Here is a 21,221-nt window from a genome sequence, read left to right as displayed (position 1 = left end):
GTAAACATTAAAAGAAAAAGATTTCCCTGCTCTATGAAGAGCTGTAGAGACACCACACAGATGAACTGGGTTCCTTCTTGACTCTGATGCTCGGAGCCATTGCAACCAAAGAAATCAGACAGGAAAGAATCTTTCTCCTAGTGTTTACCAGAGGCGGATAGCTTTCCACTTGCTACATCCTTGACCCACAGGGAAGGGACAGGTGCCGCTTTGCTGCCCATCACTCATGGGCTTGCCACCTCTCAAAGTACTCATCCTCTTTACCCATGCACCAAGGAAAAGTAGAGCATAAGCAAAGGAAATTAGCAATGCACCCAAGGGAACCCAGCAATCCAAAAGTGGAAGAAAACAAAGAAATTTCCAACCACGTACCTTCAAGGGAGATAGGACTCATGGAGGATATAGCTAAATTTTTAATAAAAATTCAATGAAATAGCATTTAAATAAGTCAATTTTAGCACAATAAAAATATTCTTCAGCTAGAAAACCTGGCTTTCAAATTTATAAAGTGAATCTATTGATCTAAGGAAAGGATTGTCATTTTTGACAACTAAATTAGTGACCTAGAAGAGCAATTGGAAGAACTATCTCACAACCCAGAGGAAATATGCCTAGAGAAAGGAAATAGTGAAGGAAAGATAAGATTCCCAAAAGATGGACAAGTAATGGGAGTTTCAGAGAGAGAAAAAGGAATAGCTGGAAGATAGGCAAAAATAGCAAAGGAAATGCTCCTGGGTGGGACATTCGAGTGTGCAGATTAAAAGGGCTGAGTTCCAGAGGGATGAGGAAGGGAAACAAGGAAAGAGAGGAAGAGATGAAGGGGAGGAGGGAGAGAGAGAGGTAAATTTAAAAAAGAAAATGGATAAATTGCTATGGGCTAAATTTTGTTACCCCCAAATACCCTAAGCCCCAGTACCCAGAATGTGACTATATTTGAAGATAGGGGTTTTAAAGGGGTAATTAAGATGAGCATCATTAGGATGGGCCCTAACTGAATATGACTGATGTCTTTATAAGAAGAGGAGATTAGGACGCTGACATGTACAGAGAGAAAACACAGGGAGAAGACAGCCATCTACAAGTCAAGGAGAGAGGTCTCAGAAGAAATCAACCCTGCCAACACCTTAATATTGGATTTCTAGCCTCCAATAAATTTCTATTCTGTAAGCCACCCAGTCTGTGGTACTTCGTTATGGCAGCCCTAGCAAATTAATATGAAGACTAACATTAAATTTTTCATCGGTAATTTTAGATGCTAGAAAACAGAAGAATAACATCTATCAGTTCATGAGAGAAAAGGATTACAATGAAACAACCTTATACCCAGACAGAGGAAAGAAATGTATTTACAGATATATAAAGGATTCCGAGAGCATATCATCCACAGAAACCAACTGAGGAAAATATTTAGGGAAGGACTGTAATCAAATAAGAAAACAGAACAGATGGCAAGATAAGGACGATGACAAGGAGAGAAAACAGCAGTAGGCAATAAACTTTGAATGAATAATGGATAGAGTCATTAGGAATTTGTAATATTAAGAATTCTTGAACTAGAAGAATCACCTAGCAAAGCTGAGGCTAACAATAATGTGGAACTAAAAGTCATAAACTATCTCAGCAAAACCAATGACTTGAGAGGGAGCAGAGAATCATTACTAACATTTTTGTGGTGTGTCAATGTGTATGGCATACAACTGCTCTAAGTATTTCATTTAATTAAATCACCACAATAACCTTCTGAAGAAGGTGATATCATCATCCCCTTTTTACATATGAGGAAACTGAGACAAAGAGAGCAGCTTGCCCAAGATTATACAGCTAGTAAATCACATTACAGTCTGCTTTTAACTACTGCATTATGTTGCAAAAAGGAGAGAATTAAAGTCTTTCTAGTAGATTTGTATGCAGGAGTGGAGTGGGGAGGTCAAAGTGATCTAAAACATTTAATTTATGGTGCACTTTTGATTGCACATAAGTAATTTATTGTACCAACTGGACAGTTTTAGATTAAAGGGGCACAACTACTAATTATGCCAGGAAATAGAAATAAACCAGGACTTGCACAAGCAAATCAAGACACATAATCATTCTGCATCTTTAGGTCTCAGCTTAATGATCAGGAGCAGTAGATAACCTTGGTTGAGGGATGTGGTTAATATCTTTACTTCATATAATAGTAGAGAAATATATATTCAATTATGTGTATTGGGAGTAACATGTGTGCAAATGGTAGAAGGGAAAAGTACCAAGAAACGTCTAAACTAACATGAGTAGAAAAGGAAATGATTAGCAACTTGATCAAACACACAAAAATAAAGAATAAGAGAACAAAGGAAACAACAGAGTAAGATGGAGGGAATAAAACTAAGGTTTCCAGTTCTTAAATTAAATGTAAACCACCTAAATTTTCATATTAAAAGAGACCATGAGATTAAGTTAAAGAAAACAAACCAAAAAACGCTGGATGTTTCTATAAGAAGAAAATACATAAAACAAAGTGAAAAAAAAAATTTAAAATAAAAGCATAGCACTGACCAAGAAAGAAAAATTGATAAAATGGACTGCACCAAAATTTAAAATGTGTGCTCATCAGAAGATATCACTGAGAAATTAGTAGATAAGCCACAAACGTGGAGAAAATATTTGCAATACATATATCTGACAAAAGAGTAATGTCCAGAACACATAAATAATTCTACAACTCAATAATAAAAGACAAAATTATTGCTTAAAAAATAGGCACTCCGCAAAAGAAGAAATACAAATTGGCAATAAGCACATGAAAAAGTGCTCATCGTGATTATTCATCAGGAAAATCTAAACTAAATCCACAAGGAGATATTGCCATATACCTACTAGAATGGCTAAAACCAAAAAGACTGACCAAATTGAATGTTAGTAAGCATGTGAAGCAACCAAACTCTCACACTTTGGGGCAAATATATACATATACTATAAGCACTTTGGGAATAATTCTAGAAGTTTCCCATAAAGTTAAACATACTCCTACTCTATAAAGCAGCATTTCCACTCTTGGGTATTTACTCAGGAAAAAAAAATGAAAACATATGTCTACAAAAAGACTTGGACATGAATGTTCATAGCCACTTTATTTATAATAGCCAAAAACTGGTAATACACCAAGTGTTCATCAATAGAAGGATTGACAAATTGTGGCTTAGTCACACACGGAATGCTACTCAACAAAGGAAAGCAATGAATTACTGATACATACAATATGGATGAAGCTTCTTTCTGAGAGAAAGAAGCCAGACGCATATTTTAATTAAGTTCTGCAGACAAAATGAATCTATAATTAAAGAAATCAGAACATTGGCTGTCTTTGGAAGAAGGGATAAAGACTGATTGGAAAGGGGCCAAGTTTCTTTCTGAGATGATATTCTGTAGCTTGTTAAGAGTATATGCACTTCCTAAGCCTATCAAACCACACACTTAAGATTTGTGTATTTCACCCTACATAAATGCTAAAATGCTATAAAACCATACCTTGTAAAATAAAGTCATAAACAAAAGGTTATTAGGCAAAAAAAAAAAAAAGAGCAGCAATGTTAATACCAAAATAAACTTAAGTTTAAAAGTACTGACTAGAAAAAATTGTATAAGAGTAACTGGTCCTGTGTTATATCAGCAAAACACAGCAAGTCTGAGGTTGCAGCAGTGAGGAGGAAGTAAAATTAGGTGAGTTTCATCAACTTCCATAGGATTCAATAGTTTTGTAATTACAGTAGTAGAAAAGACTATGTTTGCCCCATAGATCTTAAAAGAAACTACTGGACCGGCCCAGGGGCCTAGTGGTTAAGCTCAGCATGCTCCTCTTTGGCGGCCCAGGTTCAGTTCCGGGGCAAGGACCTACACCACTTTCAGCAGCCATGCTGTGGTGGCCATCCACGTGTAAAATAGAGGAAGATTGTCACAGACGTTAGCTCAGGGTGAATCTTCTTCAAGCAAAAAGAGGAAGATTGGCAACAGATGTTAGCTCAGGGCGAATCTTAGCAAAAAAAAAAAAAAGAAAGAAAAGAAACCACTAATAGAATAAAAATATTGTTTTACATTTAAGAAGAAAAGCAGTTTAAGTCCAGAAAACAAAAGAAATATCAAGAAAGCATAAAATATAGGAAACATGAAATAATGTGATTGGTTTATGACCTAGTAGGGGTATTATCAAACATATATGGGGTTTTTGATGGCTAGGAATCAGAAAAGGGACGAGTAGACAATAGGGCAGGCAAATTTTTAACTTGTCTAAATAATAAAAAATGAAAAAAGAATAAACACAAAATTAGAAACAATAAATGATTTATAAAAGAGAATGCTTTCTTTGTAGAGTTTCATGTCAGCGCCCATCTCCTCCATTTCATGCTGGATAGCCAAAGCTCAGAGACGGATATGGGAGAAGAGACTATGGCTAGATAGCCAGGTTAGCAACACCTCTCCCCCACCATGTCGCTATGAGTTCTGGTCCAAAGAGAGATTTCTCTATCCCCGGCTAAAGGAAATGGGAGCCACAGGGGAAGAGACAGGAAAACAAATGTGGTGGATTCCACAGAGAGGATCTCAGGCCCTCCTTCCCTGGCACTGCTGTATACATTCAGCAGGAGCACCCAGGGATGGATGGGGTGGTCAAGTGAGTATGGCACGTTGCTCTTAGACCACTTCATACACTGCTTGGTCACAGGCATCAAGCATGGCACAGAGCAGAAAGCTGATGACAATGAAAGGGTCCTGCCTATCAGATCAAGTGCATCTCCACAGCTTCTGTGTTGACCTGTGATCAATGGTCAAACTTGACAATGGATGTCTAAGCAGATTCCTGGGTGGACATATGACCTTGAGGGATTTTTATAAGCTCCCCCCCAACACACACACACACACACACACACATACAAGACCACAGCAATAGACAAGTCCTGCTAAACTTGCACCTGATAGAAAACCCAGCTGAAGGAAGGTTTGAAAAGAACTGTCATATTATGGAAGAAAAGGAAGTAATACTTCTTATGTACCTGGTCTTGTGTTACTCAAGTCTTTCTTTCAGCTTCTTGTCAATGCATTCATTCTACTTACAGAAGTTTGTTTTGGACAATAGTATTTCTGTTTAATCTAATTCTCTTGCCAGCAGGAACTTAAAGGTCTATGAAATCAAAACATTTAATACTGCTTCTCTTCCCCTCCTCCCCCACCAAGAATTGTGTGAGTATGAAGGACAGGAGAGAGACACGCTGGAGGAGAGGAGGGGAGCGGAGGGGAGGAGGAGAGAGGAAAGAGGAGCTGTGTTTAGTCTGAAGCCTCAGGTCCACCTAAGGGACACTCCTTTTCAGCCAGAGCATCTTGTTAGCAGTGGGCAGTAATTGAGAAGGGAGAGAGGCTTCAGGGAATAGAGAAGAAGCCTTGTAATCAGATCATCTCAAAGTCAGTTCTTAATTTTGCTTGAAGAATTATCAATTTCCACATTAGAAATATGCATATTTTAAAATTAGGAAGTCTGTATTTCTGTTCCAATTGGCTTCTACTTCTCAAGGCCACGAGCAGGCCATCAGTCCCAGTTATTTTGTCTAAGTATCAAATTATTACCAAAGCCAAAAGTTGAGTAATTACTTAATTAATATAATTAAACAGAATGAAATGTACATATCTGATTGATCAAATCTATGAAAAGCCCAGCAAAATGTTCATCCTTCATGTATAGATACAATTTTGTTTTGTACTAAGGGTACATATTTTAGAAATGAGAAAGGAGACCTTAATGATGTAAAATATTTTCCACTATCCACCAGCTGCGGATCTAGTTCCTAGACATAGCTGACAGCACGGCAGTCTGGCACATGCTTTTCTGTTTCAAATTCACCTTAAAGATTTTTATAACTAAACATATAGCAAACAGTTCATCACAGGACTGATCCAGTTCTTGCCCCACTGCCTCTAACTGATGAAATGAATTTTTTCAATGAAGTAAATTTCTTTGAAACACAGGACTATGAATAAATAAAACTGTTTCTCAGGGAAAATGAAGAAAAATAATACAGGCTGACTTACATGCCTCCAAGCCATTGTGCTAGGCCAAGATCCAGAATATAACTCGATTCTTAGAATAAGTACTGGGTCAAGGTCATGGTCACCAACTCCAGGCGCCACCTCTGAAACGCCGATTAAAAAATCTGGCAGTAATGGGAGAAGGTGACTGAGAGGCTTAATTTAAACATTTAAAGGGGGGTGGGGGATGGGTAAAGACAATTGTTATTCTGGATTGGCATTAGGAATACAGAGAACCGGCCTAGAAAATAAAGCTTTATTAAATAAGGAAATTTTGCTAAAGGAGCTTTTGAAGATAATCTTCATTAGAATTCCAACCAATGGAGAAGAAGAGGAGACTGTGTGGAAAAGCAGAGGAGAAATCAAAGGAAACACTATCAATTTACTTTCCAATAAATATACCTGTAAAGAAGGGATTATAGTTTTTGGTTCCATAGAATACAAAAACCACCAAAGAGAGCCATCAAATAGAGATTCATCCTTGCCTGCCCAAAGTTCTCTGGAAATATTAACCCTGGACAGTTGAATAGCCCCATGGGGGACTCAGACATGAAAGGAGATAAACAAGCAAAAAGCCACAACTTGCTATCTTAATGCTTTCACTTCATGATGAAGGGAGAAGCTTTAGGGCAGGAAGTAAAGATGCCCGCCTCCGATAGAAACTACAGGGAAAATCCAGACAAACTGAATGTGTTATCTGGCAAGAATTCTCAAATTTAATGTCCTGACCCACGTGTGAACATAGAGAAACTGCTCAAGGCACAGCTACTTCCCTCTTTCATCCAAATGGAATTCTGGAATCCTAGGACTTGCGGTTGACTCAATACCAACATAAAAGCTAGGAGATCCTTGTTAAGATTTACCATCACCCACTTTGGTGACCTGGATTATTTGAGAACATTATGATGGGAATTGAAAAAATACATATATAGGCCCTGAAAATACAGATTAGTCATCTACAAAGGGTACAATATTCTGGTTCCAGGCTAGACATTCTGAATACGGCTTTGGTAAGAAAGAGAAAATCTCAATGCAATATTTCACCATTGTCTCAACCTCTTTCAATATCATAGCAAAAAAAAGAAAAAGAAAAAGAATACAAAAAGTTACCTGCTTGATCTTCAAAAAGACATACATTCCATCTGGGAAGTTTCCATATCCTGTTCTTGCAGCTAGAGATCCTGGGGATCCCTAGAATTATGCATTAAAAGACCAGATGAATAAGAAAATTGCATAATCTACTGAATGTAAATTCCAAGAAGGGAGGGAGCATTTCTGTATTTCCCCACTAAATTCCCAAACCTATTTCAAGTGCTCAATAAAATATTTGTTGAATTGCATGAATAATCAACTAAGGGAAATGTGAAGGCAAAACGCACCAAAGGTAAAAGTTTTCACGTTATCACTTGGACCTCTATTTAATTAATAAACCTGCAATATGTCAAAGGGAGAGCTGTAACATTGCTCAGCCTTGAAGCATAAGAGGGGAGAAATCTAATCTGAGTGGCTAAGACTCTGAACCACTGGTGCCCAGACAGCTCCCCTGATTCTGAATAAAGTCATCCTGAATGTATGGAAATAAATATCCACAAAATCCTGGTACCAAGGAGGCAACAAGAAAACCTGGTCCATAGAGCTCCCTTGAACATTGTCAAAGATGCTTTGGACTGCAAGTAGTAGGCTGCCAAACCAAGAGGAGCTTAAGCAATAAAGACATTTCATTTCCTCACATGACAAGAAGTCTGGAGGTAGTGGTCTAGATTTTCTTCTATGCATCATTGCCCAGAACCTGTTCTCATGCTCACCCCTAAAACAAAGCACTATCAAAGGGAATCGGATTATGCTGCCTGCCTTAGACAAAATGTGATTCATCCTCTGAGGTTGGGAAGTAGCCCATCTTTCCTGGGGGAAAAAAATAGGTGAAGCTTTAAAAATAAAGAAGAAAGGTGGGGTGGGAATCAAGTTTAGATAGGCAACTAAGAGTGACTGCCTAGATCCTGAATTACTTTTATAGCCTGTGTGGCTTGGATATATACCTTGTCTCCTTTTCTCCCTGAAAGACTCACATCTCTCTTACTCTCACATTTGTCCTTGAGATAGGCTGAGTGAGCAACCAAAGTGCCTAATCTATAGACTAGGGAAAGGAAAAGGAGTCATATTTTTGACTGCATATATATTTTTAATGTATATGCACATATATGCACATATGTGGATATGCGTATGTATATGAGTACACACACGTATATATTTGAGGGAGTATATATGTATCTATACATACACACATAGAAAGGTCTACATCATCATCTGTCTTTATGGCTGAACTTAGAAGATTACATTGAACCTCTCCAACAGAAAAGGCTTCCCTTGTTATGTCCTTACTCAACCATGTGACGACCATGTCATCATGGCTTCAGCCTGTGTACCCAGGGATTGCCCATCAATCAGCACCAGTGAAAACAATTACAATTTCATTTAAATAAATGCTAACTATCCCAAAGCTAACAAAGGGTAGAATTAAATCCAATTCTGGCTTCCTCTCCTTTCGTTTGCAAAAAGCTGTTTCTACTGGTGTCCACCACCCTGGAAGCTCTCATTTGCTCTGAGAGCCATTACATTACAGCTAGCAGCTAATGAGGCAGGAAGTGTTTGGAAGCACTGAGCTACTTCAGCAGATCCAAGTTAAAATAAGGCAAATTAGTAGTGAAATCAAATTGGTTTAAACTGTGAAGTGAGTGTGAAAACTATTCCCCTGAAAAGTAATATTGGGTCAAATTGCTGCCCTGGGACATTGAGGATGATTTCAACTTGCAAGAGATAAATACCACTTTTGTGCATTTCATCCTTTAGAAGGCAGTATATCTTAACTATACCGAATGTCCGAAGATTTTATTCATGGAAGAAAAAGTTACACAGGTAACAGCACATGGTTTTCCCATCATGGGGACAAAATTTATTATCCACCCTGACACATTTTGTGGAGAGATTGGGAGAATATTTTATAATTACACTGGATGGCAGGTGTAAAATAGAGTATATGATCATCCTTAGGATCTGACGCCTTTAGGAAGAGTGCCAAAAAAATGATGGGAGAAGGGAATCTCTAGCCCTAATACTCATGAAAAGCTAGACATCTATTTCTTAAGTACATGTTGAAAGGAGGGAAAGAAATTAAGTGTTACCTAAGTACTCAGTTACATGGTACTGCGGTCAAGGTAAACTAAGGTCCCTCCCCTTTCACCTTTCCCACCCATGCACAAAATCTCTAGTTCTTTTCTTAAGCAAGTGGTGATCCAATATTAGCAGAGATAGAAAAAAAAAATCTAACTTCAGATGCAGGGATCAGATGACACAAACACATAGCCCATTAGCTGAATTTGGCCCACAGATGTGTTTTGTTTCACTTCAGAGGTGTTTTTTCTTAAATTTGAATTATTTGCCAATATAGAAAGAAAGAGTGGGCTACTTCACTTACACTTGTGCATTTGCAGCTTCTCTTGAACAACAAGATCTGACAGTGGGTTGACATTCCCGTGCATGGCAATGATTGGCAGAGCTGACGAGTTGTTACCCCCTTGTCTTAGATTGTTGTAGATTGAGATGAGGAATTGTGTGCAAAGGGTTTACTGGAGGTACTCTTGGGAGATGCACCACGAGAAAGTGAGGAAGGTAGAATTTGGCAGGGGGAAAAGCCAGCCTAAAATGTGTTTGCCTTTGAGGCCCCAGGCAATCTTCTGGGGGGCTCTGGGGTGGAGATGGGCCTCAAGAATTGTTCCACCTTGGGGCCAGCTCTTTGGAACCCCTCATCTGCCGAACTCTGGCTACAAACTACCCCAGGGATGGTGTGTAACCTTGGACAAGGTATTTTTCTGTGACTGAGGGCAATAATGAGTGACAAATGCAGCTGTGAACCATCAACAGCCAATATATCCAGGAGCTGGGGGATGGGTACACTGTCCCTGAGCATGAGGATTTGTGTAGAGCACTGCAATATACACACCATCTCTGTGAACCTAGGCTGGCCCTCTGCAATTCACCAAGCCCCCAAACCACCCACTTCACTCATTTCCTAGGACCATAGGTATTGGTGTTTGCAACCTCATCTCTAGATGGATCCACCACTGGCACATTTTGTGGAGAGACTGGGAGAATATTTTATAATTACACTGGATGTCAGGTGTAAAATAGAGTGTATGACCATCCTTAGGATCTGACGCCTTTAGGAAGGGTGCCAAAAACATGATGGGAGAAGGGAATCTCTAGCCCTAATACTCATGAAATGTTTCTCATTCTCTACACATATTTCTATGAACTCCACTCACTCCATCTTTGGAAATGGAATGTCTCGAAGCCATCTCCCACTTGGCTGCTTTCGCTGTTCCCCATGCTGAGGTGCCCTCAATCTTTGACTGCTTCATGTTAGCTTTAAACCTCAACTTTCAGTGTCACTTCGCCCATTGAATGGTCAACTTGATTTGGTTTTGCTACCCCTAAACTGCCCCTTCTATTAATTGACCCTCTTGTTTCATAGACCAAGGGGTCCAGGCCTTTGGAATCAAATTATAGGTTCCACCTCTCACTCTCTCTCACTTGAGAGGGAAAGAAAATAAATGTTCTCCAGGTAACTAAAAGCAGATTTCTCCAATATTCTAGATCTTCATTTGTTGCAGATTTATGGGACTAGTGCTTTGATGTACTATTGGACATGGACTGTATTATCTATTTCTGTATAACAAATTACTCCAAAAATCGGCAGCATAAAACAGCAAACATTTATTATTTCACAGTTTCTGTCGATCAGGAATCCAGGCATGGCTTCCCTGGGTGCTTCTGCCTCTAGGTCTCTCACAAGGTTTTTCTCAAGGTGTCAACCAGGGCTGTGTTCTCATGTGACGGCTCAACTGACGGAGAAGCTGCTTGTAAGCTCACTCAAGTGATTGTTGTCAAGATTCAGTTCCTCATAAGCTGTTAGGCTGAGGGCTTCCATTTCTTTCTGCCTGTTGGCCAGAGGCTTTCCTCAGCTCCTTGCCACAGGACAGCTCACAACGTGGCAACTGGCTTCCACCACATGGAGCAAGAAAAAGTGAGCCAGAGAGTGCTAGCAGGATAGGAATAATGGACTTGTAGCCTAATCTTGGAAGTGATAGCCTAACACTTTTGCCTTATTTCATTCATTAAAATCATGTGACCAGATCCATCACACAGTTAAGTGGAAGGGATTACACAAGGACATGAATACCAGGATATGGGAATCATTGGAGGTTATCTCAGAGGCTATTCACCACCTGTACCTTAACAAGAAGTTTACAAATGGGGCAGGCTCCGTGGCCGAGTGGTTAAGTTCACGCGCTCCGCTGCAGCGGCCCAGGGTTCGGATCCTGGGCGCGGACATGGCACTGCTCGTCAGGCCACGTTGAGGCGGCGTCCCACATCCCACAACTGGCGGGACCTGCAACTAAGATATACAACTGTGTACGGGGGGGTTTGGGGAGATAAAGTAGAAAATAAAAAGAAAAAAAAGATTGGCAACAGTTGTTAGCCCAGGTGCCAATCTTTAAAAAAAAAAAAAAAAAGAAGTTTACAATCTAGTTGAAGAGATCAAAACAGACTTACATATTAAATGCTGAATAGCCATGTATATGTTAATAATAAAACTAGTTGAAACTACAACATTTTATTCATGAGGCATAATACATAGGAATGCCAAGTGAGAGGTATTGGCAACTGGTGCCATTCCAGTAGTTCAGATAAAGAACTCACAGTGAGCTGGAGTGATTAGGGAAGTCTGCTCATGGTGATGTACTTAGAGGTGAGACATTTGAATGGGTGGTTACAGGGGTCCCATAACTAGAAAGGTAGTAATTAAGGATCCTTTAATGATAGGAAAGATGAGATATGCAAATATGATACAGACATGGGGTATATGGTTGAATGCCAAAAGTTAGTTCAGATATGCTTCTAATTGAAACCCCCTTCTTCTTGGTATAAAGCCCATTAAGACTCCTTTAGATTCCTCCCTCTAGGATGGGGAGAAGATGGAGAAAACGGAATGAAAATAATTAACAAGGGCCTTGACTTTATGCACGAGGCACTACAGCTTCAGAGCAGGGAGTCTGTAGGTTTATCTCCAAAATGGATGACCAGTCCTAAACCTGCCATAACTGTAAATGACAATAATCAATACTACGAGCTTGCCATGTGCCCCACACTGTACATGTTTTCCATCTCACTTTGAAAGTAAACAACAACAAATGAACAAAGTTGGCTGTCCACTCTCTGGTCTTCCCTTTCTGTTCCCTTCTCCCTGTTTATATTCTTTCTTCCCATCCAAGCCAGAGGCTCTTTCTTCCTTCAGCCATTAAATACACTCTCAAGAGAGTCCAGACTCCAGTCATTCACACCTCAGTGTGTTCTTAAGTCACACCTAAGGTCTTTCATTATGAACCTTATTAGTGACTTCTAAATGAAAGTCGTTTTTCCTATAAAAGACATTTCAGGCATCAGTGGGCACATAGGAGCCATATTTCCCATTTGGAGGATCAAGGGAGTGGTGTTTCAGTCCCTGAAATGAAACCATATGAGGAGTTGCCTACTCATCAGACTGGCCTTGGACTTGACCCGTGTAATGGGTATTTGGTTAATAAATAGGGCCTTTCAGTCATATACACATTGACCTCCTGATCTTGCCCAAAGGGGCCACTGTTTTCCATTCACTAATGAGGTAGACTTTGGCTTCTTCCTGTGCCAGCTAGAAGTGTGTGATATTTTGTTTCTCTTTAAATTCCTAGAACCTGAGAGAGAACAAAGTTGTCAGAAACTCCTGCTGGTTAGTATCGAAGACAATCTGAGCCATTAGAGAAAAAATTTGTTTTTCCTCTTTCCAGGGAAGCTGGTGAGGATCGTATAACAAGCCAACTGGAGGCTTCACAGTGGCTGCAGCCACCACCGCCCTCTCTGCCCACCATCTCCCCTGTAAAATGAGCAGGCTTACATCAGGGCTGACATCGCCTTTTGAAAAGTCCCAAGTATTCCTCATTAGGAAGGAGAAGGCCACTCATTTGTGCCTCTCCCAGGAGAGTCCAGTTTGTAGCCCTTCTGTGAGAAATAAGGGTTTTCTAGAAGGGGTTAAAAAGAAAGCAAAATGTTTCCCCTGTTATCTTCAAGGCTCTACTTTTACACGTCTCACTATCTTTAACAATCTGTATGAACAAGGGATTTATATTTTGGACATTTGCTGATGAAGCTTTTCATTTTATTGTATTCCTTTTTAAAGCTGTGTACGTAACTGACAGAAACAGGAGGGGTATTTTTAAATAGGAAGCTTGTCCAACCATAAACCTTATCCCTTATGGGCACACACAGCTCCACTTAACTTCAGTGGACAGGACCTGCTATTTTGGGTTTTTTTTCCTGAAGAAGAGTCACCCTGAGCTAACATCCATTGCCAGTCTTCCTCTTTTTTCTTTTTGTGTGTGTGAGACACCACCACAGCATGGCCACTAACAGATAAGTGGTATAGATCCACCCCAGGGAACAGAACCTGGGCTGCCGAAGTGGAGCATGCCCAACTTAACCACTAGGCCATCAGGACTGATCCAGGACCTGCTATTCTGATCCTAAGTTCTTAAAATTCTGCAACATTCAAGTAATGTTTGTCTCTGATTTGGCTGGAGAAATGGTCATGATTTGTCAGCTCACAAAATGTTATTTGGATTGTGTATTTCTAAGATGGGCAATTTAAAGATGGTTAACTCTAGCCTATATAGAATGCAAAATAGGAAAATCACATGTTGGTTCTTGTGGGGAAGGTCAAATCATTTTGCCATCTCACAAGCTGGATTAATTCCTCTCTGTTAGTCCTTACTTCTCCTTGCCAAAATGCTTCCAGAACCTGGGCACACACATTCACACCCATAAACACGCACACACGCATCCACGCTCTCATTAGTCAGGAAGAGTCTTCACCTTGGCTTGTTTAACATTTTCTGGGCTTCCACCCAAGAAAAAAAATTCTTACTCCATTTTTAACAGCAGGACTTCTTGACACCTCTACAGAAGCTAAACATCACACAGTTTATGGGACGAGCCTTAAAAAAAAAATCATTGTGTTCTCCTAACTAAAGGGAAAGAAAGGTCAATATGAAAATTGAGAGGGAAGAAATTGCCTCTGGCAGTCAGGCAAACTGAGAGAAAGGAGTCAGCACTTACATAGTACCTACTGTGTGCTGGGCACTTCATGTTTGCTTTCTCATTTCAAGAGAATTTCTCCATTTTTAAAAAAATTTTATATGCTATGGTCTGCACCTGATCATACATCAGCACTTTTTCTTTCTTAGAGCAACATTGATCCTCGCGTCCACTCAAACTAATGTTTCCACCTCAATTGCCTTATTTGGTAGGAAGAACGAGTTCAGAATGCTAGTGGGAATAGAAAAGGGGGAGAGACATTGTAGAATTTGTCAGGAGAGAAGATTTGTAACCACATTTTTAGCCAGAAGAAAAGAACTGATAGTATTCTCTCGCTCGTTAATCGGCAAACACAGTCTCCTTTCAGCAGAAGTTTTCATTTCTGGTTCTGATTTAGCACGAATCAGACTTCCGACATAGAAAATTAGGCTATCGACTAAAAAAATATAAATCTGTGAGAAGACTGGATCTCTATAATAATTAGTCTCTTTTGACTAGTGCAAGGTTTATCAAGGAAGACAGAACTCAGAGCAATTATTTGTAATCCAAGGAAAGAATCTAAGAGACATTATAATAGGGAATAAGACTCTTTTTATTTCTGTATTTATCAAATATAATATAGTGTCAAGCACTGCTTGAAGCATGTCAAAAATATTCTTATTTAATCCTAAGATTGGTACTAACATTTTATTTCTCATCTTATAGATGAGGAAATTGAGAATAGACAGATTGAGTAAATTGCCCAATGTCTCACAGCTGCTAAGCATCTGGGCTGGGATTGGAACCAGGCACTGAGGCTGAAGAATCCATCCTCTCAATCACTATGTGACCTGACCTCTATTCTGAGATGATCATAAAATTCAAGGAAGATCAGTCAAAAGCCTTTTATACAATGGATACAGAAAACTCTAGATGTATAGGTCTGTCTATTTGAATGTGAGGCATGGATTGAAGCAGAGACGTGAAAACCAGAACAACTGGCCAGGTGCTTGAGAGATAAATCTGGCAGTCCTAAAAACAGAGGTCAAGTGTGAGACCCCTCCATGAAATTAACAAAGCATTATGCAAAGCCATAGAGAGCATTTGCTGTTCTGGTTTTCATGCTTCATGAAAAATTATGGACTTGAATAAAGCTTAGAAAGGGTTTAGGGGGTTGGTGACCTTATATCTATAGATAGGTAAGAAAGGAGAGAATTCTTCAGGCTAGAGGAATAGAGAAGGAAAAAACAAACTCTGTGCTATTTGGATGAACACATCAGATAAGTAAATCAAGATTCTCCTTCCCCAGGAGGAGTAGTTTGTTTACTTTGTTGACTCAGGAGATGACATAATCTGAAACTATAACAAAGATTTGAAAAACAAGTCTAACAAAAGGAGTTAAATTCATAGGTGATACATTAATGGTAAGTTACTAGAAGAAAATGATGTTCCTGGAAAACATCCTCTCTATAGCTCACTTTGCTCTCTTTTGTAATTCTAGAGTTAAAATGTCTATAATTTCATAACCCATTTGCTGCCTCGTTTAGAATCTCCCTCGTGCCCTATTACGTCCCACACTAGCATCTTGAGAGCACAGACCACATCTCTATCATCCTTGAGTTCCGCGTAGCATGCTCGGGAATATATACATTAAGTGCTCAGACATAATCATAAAAAAAGATGAAATGAGAATCTCAACCCAAAGTTAGAACATTGGATCTACTTTCAATAAAATTAATTGCATTTTTGACTTACCTACTAATTTGTAGGCCTCTGAGTCTACTATGTGATATTTCCCATGAAATGTAGGTTATCCTACTTCCTACCAAATTTAACCAACGGTTGCTTATCCATGAGCATCAAATGTTTGGTGGATTATCCATAAAAGCAGAGACAAGAACAGTTTGAAATTTTAAAATTTCTATAGAAATATGAGGCAGAATTTGAACGTATCTCTGCCAAATTCTAAAATTTCTACTTTTTAAGCTTCACTACGCAGCCTCTCTTAGAATTCTCCCTACACGGACCTACATGGAGAGTTCAAGTCATGCCTTTAACTTCTCACCAGCCTGTCTGCTCCTCCTCTAGCCCCTTGCCAGGAGCACCCACAAAGTGCCTCAACCTCTCTGCAGAGGGGTGAGGTAGGAGAGAAGAAAGGCTGGAATGATAGTCCATAATGCCACTTGAGCGGGGAAGAGTTGACATAGCCGACTGCGTGCGTGTGAGATTGATATCCTTGGAAAGGCCTGCTTCAAGGTTGGCCCTGGGCAGCGATCTGGGAACTGGGATTCAGGGAAGGTTCCCACTATTTCTAGAACTGAAAAGAATGGCTCACTGTGCCTAAACTATTTGCACAAACAATATAGTTTCTTCTGAACACCTGCTTTTATTCTGGGAGTCTGGAATTGTAACACATCGGGCAAAGGATACTCACATGACTAACCCTCAATTAAAAACTTTGGACACTGAGTCTCTAATATGCCTTCCTGGTAGACAACATTCCACATGTGTTGTCAGAACTCATTGCTGGGGAATGAAGAGTGTCCTGTAGGACTCCACTGGGAGAGGCTTGTGGCTGGTTTCCTCCAGACTTCGCCCCATATACCTTTTCCCTTTACTTATTTTGTTTTGTATTCTTTCATGGTAATAAATATTAGCCAAGAGGCTGGCCCAGTGGCATAGTGGCTAAGTTCACATCCTCCATTTCAGCAGCCTGGAATTCACAGGTTCGGATCCCAAGAACAGACTTACACTCTGCTCATCAAGCCATGCTGTGGCAGCATCTCACATACCAAATAGAGGAAGACCAGCACAGGTGTTAGCTCAGTGACAATCTTCCTCAAGCAAAAAGAGGAAGATTGGCAACAGATGTTAGCTCAGGGCCAGTCTTCCTCACACAAAAAATAAAAATAAATAAATAAGTAAATAAATATTAGCCAAGAGTGCCACTATGTGCTGAGTCCTGTGAGTCCTCCTAGCAAATTATCGAACCTGCAGGTATTCTTGGGAGACCCCAACACACTACTCAATGCAGCTCTGCTGAAAATTTTCTTGGGGGAAGAGAGAAGATTGAAGAATAAATTGAAGTTCAGAGCATCTCTGGAGATTCTTGGTATGTGCTGCCCCCTTTCCAAGGGTAATTCTGGAACTCTATTGCCCACACTATGCTATTTAATGTGTTTTAGAGAACAACTTCCTATTATCCTCAAAAACATTACGCATTTTCATAGCTATAGAATGAGGTTTTGCTGGCACTCCAAAATGATCAGAAAGCATGGGTATGGAGCAGCCTCCAGGATCTGTCCATAAGGAGATAGACAGTGTGAATGCTCTGAAAACAGCTTTGGGGTGTTTATAAACCACAGCATCCTTTGAGGTGGAAAATCTTTCTGTAAACGAAAGTGATTTGCCTGTGCATTTTTCTCAAAATAAGCATGTTTTGATGAAAATATGGCCTTTCTTGCTAGCAAAAAATTTCAGGAGACTTTCCTTTTTCTCCACCTCCTATGATTAAAATAAGCACATATCTGAATTTGTATTTCTAATAACAGCAAAAGACATATGGGGCCATCATATCAATCATCAGAACATCTGAGGAGGAAGGTAGGGCAATAAACGTGACTGAGTCAGAGAAAGGAGAATAAAATTATCTTCGCAAGAAAGAGGAAACTCTAGAAACTTTTCCCATGCAAATATTAGATTGGAAGTAGCAAACAGATAGATAAAAGAAAAGTCTATAATCTGAGTTCAATTTTCTTGATGAGTGCTGTTGAGTTAGTTGTTTCGTGGATGCTTTTTTTTTTAATCGTTTTTCTGCAATGCAATAAGATTTGCATGGATTTTATCCAAACCAGGCGAGGGAACGAGGGCTTTCCGCATTTATTGCCAGATTAGATCCTTGCCTAATAAATGAGTTTTGTGAATCTTGACTGCAGCAGTTACTCCAGAGAATTCCCTGCTGTCAGTTTCTCTGGAGTGGGGAGATTGGGTCGGGGGAGAGGGAGGAAGGTAGAGGGCTGGGTTTATTACTCCCAGTATGCTCTGTGCTGTTGTGCCTGGCTGTGCATATGCCTGGGACTCACGGCATATGGCCCAGGGGCTGCCAGTGGCCCGCTTAGCAGCTGTCTCCAGCATATTTTGACATAAAAGTCATTATATTTTTGGCTGCCTAATTGCTTTTTATTAAACAATTGTTGGAAGTTGGATGATAACTTTTATGAATTTAAAATGAAAACCTCACTGAGAACTTCTGAAAGCAAACAGTGTTTGGTCCACCTGGGAAAATTTGAAAGGGCTGGCATTCCATCTGCCAAATAGAACTCCTATCAGGCCCAGCAATCGAGGACCAGAGCATGATAGTCTTCATTTCTCAAGGCACTAGGTTCTCCTAAAAGGCCAATGCATGGCTCTGGGAAAGGACAAACAAAATGTTGTCCTCTTTAAGGTCTGTTGGGGAAATAGAATCAAAAAAACAAAATCTTCGCCCAACCCAGAAATCCTCTCTACAAAGGTAGTAGAGAGAGAAACATTTTTATTATTGAATAAGCATTAAACCAGGATGTGATGCACAACATAGGCAATCCACTAAGAGATTGAAAAGACAGAAAGAAACTCAGGCTTTTATATAGTCAACCAGACACAACCCATTACATACACGCTTCAAGACACACCATAACTAATCCTCAAGTAAGAGGACTGGACAGCACCATTTGTCATGCATAGTTCATCCTAACTTTACCTGGTAATTGGGGTGACCATCAATGTTAGCTCAGTAACTTTATCCAAAAGGGAGGGGGGATCTCTATGACAAGAGGTAGTTTTACAAGTTGGAGCAAAGCACCCACTGAAGTCAGTCCCCTATCCTCCTAGAGAAACTATGAGACAGGGGTGCTATCTCCTTTGATGTTTACATTTCAAAGAGATGGCTCCTAGGTCCTTGAGAAAGGCATTCCTGAGTCATAAAGCTGACAAAAGGCGTACTTCTTTTCTAAAAAGACATATTTCAAAGAGACAGAGAAAGTACTTATATTTACAAATTTCCTAAGGTCAATATTTTGACAAAAGAGAGGAGAGGGAGAGCTCTTTCCTCATTCTCCACAGGGAGAATTCAGCCAATTATTTTTCATTTGTATCTGTCCTTCAGGTCTTATTTTCCAATGATATGCATTAAGGTTTTTCTAGGGAGCTAGGATCTTCCTCAGAATCCCAAACCACTGAGGACAAAATCAAGTGCAATGGATTATTTTGTTTGTTTTTATATCTAAGACTTTCTTAAGAAAGGAAAAGAAAAAAAAGGCAAGGAGGGATTTAAAAGAAAAGGAAAAAATATAAAGACAAAACAGAAATTACACAGTAGTTCATGAATTTTTCCCCAGTTATTTAGCAGTTATTAAATAGATTTCTAATGCAAAAAGGAGAATTGGCCTTAAAAGAGGAAAAAAATGAAGAAGTAAAGGTTTTGGCTCCATCAATTTTATTCTGTTCTCAGGCTATACACAGATTCTGACCTTAACTCCAGTCTGAGATCCCCCACATGTTGGCCACAGGGGAATCAGGAAAGAGAGTATAAAAGACTTCGGAGTAATTCATCACCAATCCAGGTTAAACTATACAAACTGCAGGTCTTTTGGGCTCATGACTCCAGACATGCTGAACTTTCCACTCCCTGAAGACACCAAGTCTTTCTTTTTCAGGCCTCTGCCACAGATCTCTCTACCCAAAACACCTTCATCCCCATGCCCATTCCATCTTCATCTCTTCACCTAATTAACTCCTCCTCCTTCACATCTTAGTGTCAATGCCATTTCCTCTGAAGTCCCAAAGGTAAGATCCCCTCTTACATGCTCCTATGGTCCTCTATGCATCCCCTTCTATAACATATCACTCTCGCACTCAGGAGTAAGGCAAATTCAAGTGCAACCCGTGTCCAGGGAGAAACATAAATGAGTAAGCCTGTGGGGGTCTGAGACCACAGCAGCACATGCTCCACAAAAAAGCATTAAACTCACTTTCCTCAAAAACATGCACTGGTCAAAAAAACACATCTGCTGGTCAAATTTGACTAAGTGGCTGTGGCGCTATGACAAAGGAGGGAGAAGGAAAATGCGAAATCACGTAGCAAGAGTTACAGGTTGGACTTTATTGGGGAAACTTGCAAGCTGAAGCTCATCCAAAAGATGTCTATTGTCCTGCATTCTCTCATCATCCCTCAGAGAGCATGCTGGGTAGAGGGGGGAGCTTGTGGACTCAAAATTTTTCTAGGATGGGATGCTACTCTCCTGCTCTTCTACATTTTTATAGTGCAATCAGGAGAACAGCTTTATCAGTGGGAGAACACACAGACGGAAAGTAGGTCCCAGGCTATAAGACAAGGGAGAGAGAACCAGCTCTGCCAAGAATTGTCAGAGTGCCACCTGCCAGCATCTGACAACCTTGGGAGAAGGTATACACTGGCTGCTGGAGAGCAGGAACTCCAGTCCGGTAAGAAGCTGTGTTTGGGGTGCATAACCTCCCACAAGGGAGGGAGAAGCCCTTTTCTAAGCACTATGAGCTTCTGGGATCATTCATAAGACAATCCTTATCTTTCTTCCCCAATGGGCTAGTGGCCCACCGTGATTGCTCTGTCTCTCTTCCCCACGAGACTGTATCATTTCTGTCTTTACATACTTATATTCTTGGAGCTTAACTCAGTGCCTGGCATGCATAGGAGCTAAAAAACGTATTTGTTGAATAAATGAAGAATCATCTTTATAACATAAACAGGGAGCGTAATGTTGCAATCTAGATGTTATATTGAAAATTATCAAAAAATTGCCCTCTGAACACTGTAATGTGGGAAGCAGGAAGGAAAGCGCTCATTGTCAGCTGGCTGTTAGGATTTCCTCCCTCCCTCCTTCCTTCTCCAGGGCTTTGCTCTACCTCATTAATGTTAATATCTTATCTAACCTTTCCTCAGCTCTCCGCAGTGATGGGACTTCTATTCCACTGCCTAATCACTCTTATTC

Source organism: Equus caballus, chromosome 24 (assembly GCF_041296265.1).
Source record: "Equus caballus isolate H_3958 breed thoroughbred chromosome 24, TB-T2T, whole genome shotgun sequence".
Lineage (NCBI taxonomy): Eukaryota > Metazoa > Chordata > Mammalia > Perissodactyla > Equidae > Equus > Equus caballus.
The sequence above is the reverse complement of the archived record's forward strand: the minus strand, read 5'-3'. Positions refer to the sequence as shown.